Source organism: Narcine bancroftii, chromosome 2 (assembly GCF_036971445.1).
Source record: "Narcine bancroftii isolate sNarBan1 chromosome 2, sNarBan1.hap1, whole genome shotgun sequence".
In the NCBI taxonomy this organism is placed as follows: domain Eukaryota; kingdom Metazoa; phylum Chordata; class Chondrichthyes; order Torpediniformes; family Narcinidae; genus Narcine; species Narcine bancroftii.
The window spans coordinates 263,390,654-263,403,510 of NC_091470.1; positions in this window are offsets into that span (position 1 = coordinate 263,390,654).

Here is a 12,857-nt window from a genome sequence, read left to right on the forward strand (position 1 = left end):
CGCCTCTGATTCCCCGTGTCTGATTCCCTGCCTCTGATTCCCCGCCTCTGATTCCCCGCCTCTGATTCCCTGCCACTGATTCCCTGCCTCTGATTCCCCACCTCTGATTCCCCATATCTGATTCCCCGCCTCTGTTTCCCCGCCTCTGATTCCCCGCCTCTGTTTCCCCATATCTAATTCCCCACCTCTGATGCCCCATCTCTGATTCCCCGCCTCTGATTCCCCGTGTCTGATTCCCTGCCTCTGATTCCCCGCCTCTGATTCCCCGCCTCTGATTCCCTGCCACTGATTCAACTCTGATACCCCGCCTCTGATTCCCCAGCTCTGATTCCCCGCCTCTGATTCCCCGCATCCGATTCCCCGCCTCTGTTTCCCCGCCTTTGATTCCCCGCCTCTGTTTCCCCATATCTGATTCCCCGCCTCTGATTCCCAACTATGATTCCCCGCCTCTGATTCCCCAGCTCTGATTCCCCGCCTCTGATTCCCCGCGTTCTATTCCCTGCCTCTGATTCCCCGCCTGTGATTCCCCATCTCTGATTCACCACCTCTGATTCCCCACCTCTGATTCCCCTTATCTAATTCCCTGCCTCTGTTTGCCCGCCTCTGATTCCCCGCCTCTGTTTCCCCATATCTGATTCCCCAACTCTGATTCCCCGCCTCTGATTCCCCAGCTCTGATACCCGCCTCTGATTCCCCGCATCTGTTTCCCCGCCTCTGATTCCCTGCCTCTGTTTCCCCATATCTAAGTCCCCGACTCTGATTCCCCAACTCTGATTCCCCACCTCTGATTCCCCAGCTCTGATTCCCCGCCTCTGATTCCCCGCATCTGATTCCCTGCATCTGATTCCCAGCCTCCGATTCCCTTCCTCTGATTCCCAACCTCTGATTCCCCACCTCTGATTCCCCATATCTGATTCCCCGCCTCTGTTTCCCCGCCTCTGATTCCCCGCCTCTGTTTCCCCATATCTGATTCCCGGCCTCTGATTCCCCGCCTCTGATTCCCCGCCTCTGATTCCCTGCCTCTGATTCCCCATCTCCGATTCCGCACATCGGATTTCCTGCCTCTGATTCCCCGCCTCTGATTCCCCGCCTCTGATTCCCTGCTTCTGATTCCCAACCTCTGATTCCCCACCTCTGATTCCCCATATCTGATTCCCCGCCTCTGTTTCCCCGCCTCTGATTCCCCGCCTCTGATTCCCCAACTCTGAATCCCCGCCTCTGATTCCCCAGCTCTGATTCCACGCCTCTGATTCCCCGTGTTTGATTCCCTGCCTCTGATTCCCTGCCCTGATTCCCCATCTCTGATTCACCGCCTTTAATTCGCCACCTCTGATTCCCCATATCTGATTCCCCTCCTCTGTTTCCCCGCCTCTGATTCCCAACCTCTGATTCCACACCTCTGATTCCCCATATCTGATTCCCCGCCTCTGTTTCCCCGCCTCTGATTCCCCGCCCCTGTTTCCCCATATCTGATTCCCCACCTCTGATTCTCCTACTCTGCTTCCCCGCCTCTGATTCCCCAGCTCTGATTCCCCGCCTCTGATTCCCCGTTTTTGATTCCCTGCCTCTGATTCCCCGCCTCTGATTCCCCATCTCTGATTCACCGCCTTTGATTCGCCACCTCTGTTTCCCCATATCTGATTCCCCACCTCTGTTTCCCCGCCTCTGATTCCCCGCCTCTGATTCCACATATCTGATTCCCCGGCTCTGATTGCCCACCTCTGATTCCCCGCCTCTGATTCACCAGCTCTGATTCCCCGCCTCTGATTCCCCGCATCTGATTCCCTGCCTCTGATTCCCCGCCTCTGATTCCCCAGCTCTGATTCACCGCCTTTGATTCGCCACCTCTGATTCCCCATATCTGATTCCCCACCTCTGTTTCCAGGCCTCTGATTCCCCGCCTCTGATTCTCCATATCTCATTCCCCTCCTCTGAATCCCCATCTCTGATTCCCGGACTCTGATTCCCCACCTCTGATTCCCGGCCTCTTATTCCCAGCATCTTATTCCCGGCCTCTGATTCCCGGCCTCTGATTCCCCGCTTCTGATTCTGATTCCCTGCCTCTGATTCCCCATCTCTGATTCCGCACATCTGATTCCCTGCCTCTGATTCCCCACCTCTGATTCCCCATATCTGATTCCCCGCCTCTGTTTCCCCGCCTCTGATTCCCCGCCTCTGTTTCCCTATATCTAATTCCCCACCTCTGATGCCCCAACTCTGATTCCCCACCTCTGATTCCCCAGCTCTGATTCCCCGCCTCTGATTCCCCGCATCCGATTCCCCATATCTGATCCCCGCCTCTGTTTCCCCGCCTCTGATTCCCCGCCTCTGTTTCCCCATATCTGATTCCCCGCCTCTGATTCCCAACTATGATTCCCCGCCTCTGATTCCCCAGCTCTGATTCCCTGCCTCTGATTCCCTGCGTTCTATTCCCTGCCTCTGATTCCCCGCCTGTGATTCCCCATCACTGATTCACCACCTCTGATTCCCCACATCTGATTCCCAATATCTAATTCCCCGCCTCTGTTTGCCCGCCTCTGATTCCCCGCCTCTGTTTCCCCATATCTGATTCCCCGTCTCTGAATCCCCAACTCTGATTCCCTGCCTCTGATTCCCCAGCTCTGATTCCCCACCTTTGATTCCCCCCGTCTGATTCCCAGCCTCTGAATCCCCGTGTCTGATTTCCTGCCTCTGATTCCCCGCCTCTGATTCCCCATCTCTGATTCACCGCCTCAGATTCCCCACCTCTGATTCCCCATCTCTGATTCCGCACATCCGATTCCCTGCCTCTGATTCCCCAACTCTGATTCCCCGCCTCTGATTCCCCATCTCTGATTCCCCACCTCTGATTCCCCGTGTCTGATTCCCTGCCTCTGATTCCCCGCCTCTGAATACCAGCCTCTGATTCCCCATATCTGATTCCCCGCCTCTGATTCCCTGCCTCTGATTCCCCAGCTCTGATTCCCCGCCTTTGATTCCCCCCGTCTGATTCCCAGCCTCTGAATCCCCGTGTCTGATTTCCTGCCTCTGATTCCCCGCCTCTGATTCCCAATCTCTGATTCACCGCCTCTGATTCCCCATCTCTGATTCCCCACCTCTGATTCCCCGTGTCTGATTCCCCGTGTCTGATTCCCTGCCTCTGATTCCACGCCTCTGATTCCCCATATCTGATTCCCTGCCACTGATTCCCCGCCTCTGATTCCCCATCTCTGATTCACCACCTCTGATTCCCGGCCTCTGATTGCCCACCTCTGATTCCCCGCCTCTGATTCGCCAGCTATGATTCCCCCCCTCTGATTCCCCGCGTCTGATTCCCCGCCTCTGATTCCCCAACTCTAATACCCCGCCTCTGATTCCCCAGCTCTGATTCCCCTCCTCTGATTCCCCGCATCTGATTCACTGCCTCTGATTCCCCGCCTCTGATTCCAGGCCTCTGATTCCCAACCTCTGATTCCCCACCTCTGATTCCCAATATCTGATTCCCCGCCTCTGTTTCACCGCCTCTGATTCCCCGCCTCTGTTTCCCCATATCTGATTCCCCGCCTCTGATTCCCCAACTCTGATTCCCCGCCTGTGATTCCCCAGCTCTGATTCCCCGCATCTGATTCCCCATATCTGATTCCCATCCTCTGATTGCCCACCTCTGATTCCCCGCCTCTGATTCGCCAGCTCTGATTCCCCGCCTCTGATTCCCCACATCTGATTCCCTGCCTCTGATTCCCCGCCTCTGATTCCCCATCTCTGATTCCCCGCCTGTGATTCCCCAGCTCTGATTCCCCGCCTCTGATTCCCCAGCTCTGATTCCCAGACTCTGATTCCCCGTGTTTGATCCCCTGCCTCTGATTACCTTCCTCTGATTCCCGGCCACTGATACCCCGCTTCTGATTCTGATTCCCTGCCTCTGATTCCCCATCTCTGATTCACCACATCTAATTCCCTGCCTCTGATTCCACGCCCCTGATTCCCCACCTCTGATTCCCCATATCTGAATCCCCGCCTCTGTTTCCACGCCTCTGATTCCCTGCCTCTGATTCCCAACCTCTGATTCCCCACCCCTGATTCCCCATATCTGATTCCCCGCCTCTGTTTCCCTGCCTCTGATTCCCCGCCCCTGTTTCCCCATATCTGATTCCCCGCCTCTGATTCCCCAACTCTGATTCCCCGCCTCTGATTCCCCAGCTCTGATTCCCCGCCTCTGATTCCCCGTGTTTGATTCCCTGCCTCTGATTCCCCGCCTCTGATTCCCCAGCTCTGATTCCCCTCCTCTGATTCCCCGCATCTGATTCCCTGCCTCTGATTCCCCGCCTCTGATTCCAGGCCTCTGATTCCCAACCTCTGATTCCCCACCTCTGATTCCCCATATCTGATTCCCCGCCTCTGTTTCACCGCCTCTGATTCCCCGACTCTGTTTCCCCATATCTGATTCCCCGCCTCTGATTCCCCAACTCTGATTCCCCGCCTGTGATTCCCCAGCTCTCATTCCCCGCCTCTGATTCCCCATATCTGATTCCCATACTCTGATTGCCCACCTCTGATTCCCCGCCTCTGATTCGCCAGCTCTGATTCCCCGCCTCTGATTCCCCGCATCTGATTCCCTGCCTCTGATTCCCCGCCTCTGATTCCCCATCTCTGATTCCCCGCCTGTGATTCCCCAGCTCTGATTCCCAGCCTCTGATTCCCCGTGTTTGATCCCCTGCCTCTGATTACCTTCCTCTGATTCCCGGCCTCTGATACCCCGCTTCCGATTCTGATTCCCTGCCTCTGATTCCCCATCTCTGATTCACCACATCTAATTCCCTGCCTCTGATTCCACGCCACTGATTCCCCACCTCTGATTCCCCATATCTGAATCCCCGCCTCTGTTTCCACGCCTCTGATTCCCTGCCTCTGATTCCCAACCTCTGATTCCCCACCCCTGATTCCCCATATCTGATTCCCCGCCTCTGTTTCCCTGCCTCTGATTCTCCGCCACTGTTTCCCCATATCTGATTCCCCGCCTCTGATTCCCCAACTCTGATTCCCCACCTCTGATTCCCCAGCTCTGATTCCCCGCCTCTGATTCCCCGTGTTTGATTCCCTGCCTCTGATTCCCCGCCTCTGATTCCCCATCTCTGATTCACCGCCTTTGATTCGACACCTCTGATTCCCCATATCTGATTCCCCACCTCTGTTACCCCGCCTCTGATTCCCCGCCTCTGATTCCCCATATATCATTCCCCGCCTCTGAATCCCCATCTCTGATTCCTGCCTCTGATTCCCCGCCTCTGATTCCCCGCCTCTGATTCCCTGCTTCTGATTCCCAACCTCTGATTCCCCACCTCTGATTCCCCATATCTGATTCCCCGCCTCTGTTTCCCCGCCTCTGATTCCCCGCCTCTGATTCCCCAACTCTGAATCCCCGCCTCTGATTCCCCAGCTCTGATTCCACGCCTCTGATTCCACGTGTTTGATTCCCTGCCTCTGATTCCCTGCCCTGATTCCCCATCTCTGATTCACCGCCTTTAATTCGCCACCTCTGATTCCCCATATCTGATTCCCCTCCTCTGTTTCCCCGCCTCTGATTCCCAACCTCTGATTCCACACCTCTGATTCCCCATATCTGATTCCCCGCCTCTGTTTCCCCGCCTCTGATTCCCCGCCCCTGTTTCCCCATATCTGATTCCCCACCTCTGATTCTCCTACTCTGCTTCCCCGCCTCTGATTCCCCAGCTCTGATTCCCCGCCTCTGATTCCCCGTTTTTGATTCCCTGCCTCTGATTCCCCGCCTCTGATTCCCCATCTCTGATTCACCGCCTTTGATTCGCCACCTCTGTTTCCCCATATCTGATTCCCCACCTCTGTTTCCCCGCCTCTGATTCCCCGCCTCTGATTCCACATATCTGATTCCCCGGCTCTGATTGCCCACCTCTGATTCCCCGCCTCTGATTCACCAGCTCTGATTCCCCGCCTCTGATTCCCCGCATCTGATTCCCTGCCTCTGATTCCCCGCCTCTGATTCCCCATCTCTGATTCACCGCCTTTGATTCGCCACCTCTGATTCCCCATATCTGATTCCCCACCTCTGTTTCCAGGCCTCTGATTCCCCGCCTCTGATTCTCCATATCTCATTCCCCTCCTCTGAATCCCCATCTCTGATTCCCGGACTCTGATTCCCCACCTCTGATTCCCGGCCTCTTATTCCCAGCATCTTATTCCCGGCCTCTGATTCCCGGCCTCTGATTCCCCGCTTCTGATTCTGATTCCCTGCCTCTGATTCCCCATCTCTGATTCCGCACATCTGATTCCCTGCCTCTGATTCCCCACCTCTGATTCCCCATATCTGATTCCCCGCCTCTGTTTCCCCGCCTCTGATTCCCCGCCTCTGTTTCCCTATATCTAATTCCCCACCTCTGATGCCCCAACTCTGATTCCCCACCTCTGATTCCCCAGCTCTGATTCCCCGCCTCTGATTCCCCGCATCCGATTCCCCATATCTGATCCCCGCCTCTGTTTCCCCGCCTCTGATTCCCCGCCTCTGTTTCCCCATATCTGATTCCCCGCCTCTGATTCCCAACTATGATTCCCCGCCTCTGATTCCCCAGCTCTGATTCCCTGCCTCTGATTCCCTGCGTTCTATTCCCTGCCTCTGATTCCCCGCCTGTGATTCCCCATCACTGATTCACCACCTCTGATTCCCCACATCTGATTCCCAATATCTAATTCCCCGCCTCTGTTTGCCCGCCTCTGATTCCCCGCCTCTGTTTCCCCATATCTGATTCCCCGTCTCTGAATCCCCAACTCTGATTCCCTGCCTCTGATTCCCCAGCTCTGATTCCCCACCTTTGATTCCCCCCGTCTGATTCCCAGCCTCTGAATCCCCGTGTCTGATTTCCTGCCTCTGATTCCCCGCCTCTGATTCCCCATCTCTGATTCACCGCCTCAGATTCCCCACCTCTGATTCCCCATCTCTGATTCCGCACATCCGATTCCCTGCCTCTGATTCCCCAACTCTGATTCCCCGCCTCTGATTCCCCATCTCTGATTCCCCACCTCTGATTCCCCGTGTCTGATTCCCTGCCTCTGATTCCCCGCCTCTGAATACCAGCCTCTGATTCCCCATATCTGATTCCCCGCCTCTGATTCCCTGCCTCTGATTCCCCAGCTCTGATTCCCCGCCTTTGATTCCCCCCGTCTGATTCCCAGCCTCTGAATCCCCGTGTCTGATTTCCTGCCTCTGATTCCCCGCCTCTGATTCCCAATCTCTGATTCACCGCCTCTGATTCCCCATCTCTGATTCCCCACCTCTGATTCCCCGTGTCTGATTCCCCGTGTCTGATTCCCTGCCTCTGATTCCACGCCTCTGATTCCCCATATCTGATTCCCTGCCACTGATTCCCCGCCTCTGATTCCCCATCTCTGATTCACCACCTCTGATTCCCGGCCTCTGATTGCCCACCTCTGATTCCCCGCCTCTGATTCGCCAGCTATGATTCCCCCCCTCTGATTCCCCGCGTCTGATTCCCCGCCTCTGATTCCCCAACTCTAATACCCCGCCTCTGATTCCCCAGCTCTGATTCCCCTCCTCTGATTCCCCGCATCTGATTCACTGCCTCTGATTCCCCGCCTCTGATTCCAGGCCTCTGATTCCCAACCTCTGATTCCCCACCTCTGATTCCCAATATCTGATTCCCCGCCTCTGTTTCACCGCCTCTGATTCCCCGCCTCTGTTTCCCCATATCTGATTCCCCGCCTCTGATTCCCCAACTCTGATTCCCCGCCTGTGATTCCCCAGCTCTGATTCCCCGCATCTGATTCCCCATATCTGATTCCCATCCTCTGATTGCCCACCTCTGATTCCCCGCCTCTGATTCGCCAGCTCTGATTCCCCGCCTCTGATTCCCCGCATCTGATTCCCTGCCTCTGATTCCCCGCCTCTGATTCCCCATCTCTGATTCCCCGCCTGTGATTCCCCAGCTCTGATTCCCCGCCTCTGATTCCCCAGCTCTGATTCCCAGACTCTGATTCCCCGTGTTTGATCCCCTGCCTCTGATTACCTTCCTCTGATTCCCGGCCACTGATACCCCGCTTCTGATTCTGATTCCCTGCCTCTGATTCCCCATCTCTGATTCACCACATCTAATTCCCTGCCTCTGATTCCACGCCCCTGATTCCCCACCTCTGATTCCCCATATCTGAATCCCCGCCTCTGTTTCCACGCCTCTGATTCCCTGCCTCTGATTCCCAACCTCTGATTCCCCACCCCTGATTCCCCATATCTGATTCCCCGCCTCTGTTTCCCTGCCTCTGATTCCCCGCCCCTGTTTCCCCATATCTGATTCCCCGCCTCTGATTCCCCAACTCTGATTCCCCGCCTCTGATTCCCCAGCTCTGATTCCCCGCCTCTGATTCCCCGTGTTTGATTCCCTGCCTCTGATTCCCCGCCTCTGATTCCCCAGCTCTGATTCCCCTCCTCTGATTCCCCGCATCTGATTCCCTGCCTCTGATTCCCCGCCTCTGATTCCAGGCCTCTGATTCCCAACCTCTGATTCCCCACCTCTGATTCCCCATATCTGATTCCCCGCCTCTGTTTCACCGCCTCTGATTCCCCGACTCTGTTTCCCCATATCTGATTCCCCGCCTCTGATTCCCCAACTCTGATTCCCCGCCTGTGATTCCCCAGCTCTCATTCCCCGCCTCTGATTCCCCATATCTGATTCCCATCCTCTGATTGCCCACCTCTGATTCCCCGCCTCTGATTCGCCAGCTCTGATTCCCCGCCTCTGATTCCCCGCATCTGATTCCCTGCCTCTGATTCCCCGCCTCTGATTCCCCATCTCTGATTCCCCGCCTGTGATTCCCCAGCTCTGATTCCCAGCCTCTGATTCCCCGTGTTTGATCCCCTGCCTCTGATTACCTTCCTCTGATTCCCGGCCTCTGATACCCCGCTTCCGATTCTGATTCCCTGCCTCTGATTCCCCATCTCTGATTCACCACATCTAATTCCCTGCCTCTGATTCCACGCCACTGATTCCCCACCTCTGATTCCCCATATCTGAATCCCCGCCTCTGTTTCCACGCCTCTGATTCCCTGCCTCTGATTCCCAACCTCTGATTCCCCACCCCTGATTCCCCATATCTGATTCCCCGCCTCTGTTTCCCTGCCTCTGATTCTCCGCCACTGTTTCCCCATATCTGATTCCCCGCCTCTGATTCCCCAACTCTGATTCCCCACCTCTGATTCCCCAGCTCTGATTCCCCGCCTCTGATTCCCCGTGTTTGATTCCCTGCCTCTGATTCCCCGCCTCTGATTCCCCATCTCTGATTCACCGCCTTTGATTCGACACCTCTGATTCCCCATATCTGATTCCCCACCTCTGTTACCCCGCCTCTGATTCCCCGCCTCTGATTCCCCATATATCATTCCCCGCCTCTGAATCCCCATCTCTGATTCCCGGACTCTGATTCCCCACCTCTGATTCCCGGCCTCTTATTCCCGGCATCTGAATCCCGGCCTCTGATTCCCGGCCTCTGATTCCCCGCTTCTGATTCTGATTCCCTGCCTCTGATTCCCCATCTCTGATTCCGCACATCTGATTCCCTGCCTCTGATTCCCCACCTCTGATTCCCCATATCTGATTCCCCACCTCTGTTTCCCCGCCTCTGATTCCCCGCCTCTGTTTCCCCATATCTTATTCCCCACCTCTGATGCCCCATCTCTGATTCCCCGCCTCTGATTCCCCGTGTCTGATTCCCTGCCTCTGATTCCCCGCTTCTGATTCCCCGCCTCTGAATCCCTGCCACTGATTCCCTGCCTCTGATTCCCCACCTCTGATTCCCCATATCTGATTCCCCGCCTCTGTTTCCCCGCCTCTGATTCCCCGCCTCTGTTTCCCCATATCTAATTCCCCACCTCTGATGCCCCATCTCTGATTCCCCGCCTCTGATTCCCCGTGTCTGATTCCCTGCCTCTGATTCCCCGCCTCTGATTCCCCGCCTCTGATTCCCTGCCACTGATTCAACTCTGATACCCCGCCTCTGATTCCCCAGCTCTGATTCCCCGCCTCTGATTCCCCGCATCCGATTCCCCATATCTGATTCCCCGCCTCTGTTTCCCCGCCTTTGATTCCCCGCCTCTGTTTCCCCATATCTGATTCCCCGCCTCTGATTCCCAACTATGATTCCCCGCCTCTGATTCCCCAGCTCTGATTCCCCGCCTCTGATTCCCCGCGTTCTATTCCCTGCCTCTGATTCCCCGCCTGTGATTCCCCATCTCTGATTCACCACCTCTGATTCCCCACCTCTGATTCCCCTTATCTAATTCCCTGCCTCTGTTTGCCCGCCTCTGATTCCCCGCCTCTGTTTCCCCATATCTGATTCCCCAACTCTGATTCCCCGCCTCTGATTCCCCGCCTCTGATTCCCCAACTCTGATTCCCCGCCTCTGATTCCCCAGCTCTGATACCCGCCTCTGATTCCCCGCGTCTGTTTCCCCGCCTCTGATTCCCTGCATCTGTTTCCCCATATCTAAGTCCCCGACTCTGATTCCCCAACTCTGATTCCCCACCTCTGATTCCCCAGCTCTGATTCCCCGCCTCTGATTCCCCGCATCTGATTCCCTGCATCTGATTCCCAGCCTCTGATTCCCTGCCTCTGATTCCAAACCTCTGATTCCCCACCTCTGATTCCCCATATCTGATTCCCCGCCTCTGTTTCCCCATATCTGATTCCCTGCCTCTGATTCCCCACCTCTGATTCCCCATATCTGATTCCCCGCCTCTGTTTCCCCGCCTCTGATTCCCCGCCTCTGTTTCCCTATATCTAATTCCCCACCTCTGAAGCCCCAACTCTGATTCCCCACCTCTGATTCCCCAGCTCTGATTCCCCGCCTCTGATTCCCCGCATCCGATTCCCCATATCTGATTCCCGCCTCTGTTTCCCCGCCTCTGATTCCCCGCCTCTGTTTCCCCATATCTGATTCCCCGCCTCTGATTCCCAACTATGATTCCCCGCCTCTGATTCCCCAGCTCTGATTCCCTGCCTCTGATTCCCTGCGTTCTATTCCCTGCATCTGATTCCCCGCCTGTGATTCCCCATCACTGATTCACCACCTCTGATTCCCCACATCTGATTCCCAATATCTAATTCCCCGCCTCTGTTTGCCCGCCTCTGATTCCCCGCCTCTGTTTCCCCATATCTGATTCCCCGTCTCTGAATCCCCAACTCTGATTCCCTGCCTCTGATTCCCCAGCTCTGATTCCCCACCTTTGATTCCCCCCGTCTGATTCCCAGCCTCTGAATCCCCGTGTCTGATTTCCTGCCTCTGATTCCCCGCCTCTGATTCCCCATCTCTGATTCACCGCCTCAGATTCCCCACCTCTGATTCCCCATCTCTGATTCCGCACATCCGATTCCCTGCCTCTGATTCCCCAACTCTGATTCCCCGCCTCTGATTCCCCATCTCTGATTCCCCGTGTCTGATTCCCTGCCTCTGATTCCCCGCCTCTGAATACCAGCCTCTGATTCCCCATATCTGATTCCCCGCCTCTGATTCCCTGCCTCTGATTCCCCAGCTCTGATTCCCCGACTTTGATTCCCCCCGTCTGATTCCCAGCCTCTGAATCCCCGTGTCTGATTTCCTGCCTCTGATTCCCCGCCTCTGATTCCCAATCTCTGATTCACCGCCTCTGATTCCCCATCTCTGATTCCCCACCTCTGATTCCCCGTGTCTGATTCCCCGTGTCTGATTCCCTGCCTCTGATTCCACGCCTCTGATTCCCCATATCTGATTCCCTGCCACTGATTCCCCGCCTCTGATTCCCCATCTCTGATTCACCACCTCTGATTCCCGGCCTCTGATTGCCCACCTCTGATTCCCCGCCTCTGATTCGCCAGCTATGATTCCCCCCCTCTGATTCCCCGCGTCTGATTCCCCGCCTCTGATTCCCCAACTCTAATACCCCGCCTCTGATTCCCCAGCTCTGATTCCCCTCCTCTGATTCCCCGCATCTGATTCCCTGCCTCTGATTCCCCGCCTCTGATTCCAGGCCTCTGATTCCCAACCTCTGATTCCCCACCTCTGATTCCCAATATCTGATTCCCCGCCTCTGTTTCACCGCCTCTGATTCCCCGCCTCTGTTTCCCCATATCTGATTCCCCGACTCTGATTCCCCAACTCTGATTCCCCGCCTGTGATTCCCCAGCTCTGATTCCCCGCATCTGATTCCCCATATCTGATTCCCATCCTCTGATTGCCCACCTCTGATTCCCCGCCTCTGATTCGCCAGCTCTGATTCCCCGCCTCTGATTCCCCGCATCTGATTCCCTGCCTCTGATTCCCCGCCTCTGATTCCCCATCTCTGATTCCCCGCCTGTGATTCCCCACCTCTGATTCCCCATATCTGATTCCCCACCTCTGTTTCCCCGCCTCTGATTCCACGCCTCTGTTTCCCCATATCTTATTCCCCACCTCTGATGCCCCATCTCTGATTCCCCGCCTCTGATTCCCCGTGTCTGATTCCCTGCCTCTGATTCCCCGCCTCTGATTCCCCGCCTCTGATTCCCTGCCACTGATTCCCTGCCTCTGATTCCCCACCTCTGATTCCCCATATCTGATTCCCCGCCTCTGTTTCCCCGCCTCTGATTCCCCGCCTCTGTTTCCCCATATCTAATTCCCCACCTCTGATGCCCCATCTCTGATTCCCCGCCTCTGATTCCCCGTGTCTGATTCCCTGCCTCTGATTCCCCGCCTCTGATTCCCCGCCTCTGATTCCCTGCCACTGATTCAACTCTGATACCCCGCCTCTGATTCCCCAGCTCTGATTCCCCGCCTCTGATTCCCCGCATCCGATTCCCCGCCTCTGTTTCCCCGCCTTTGATTCC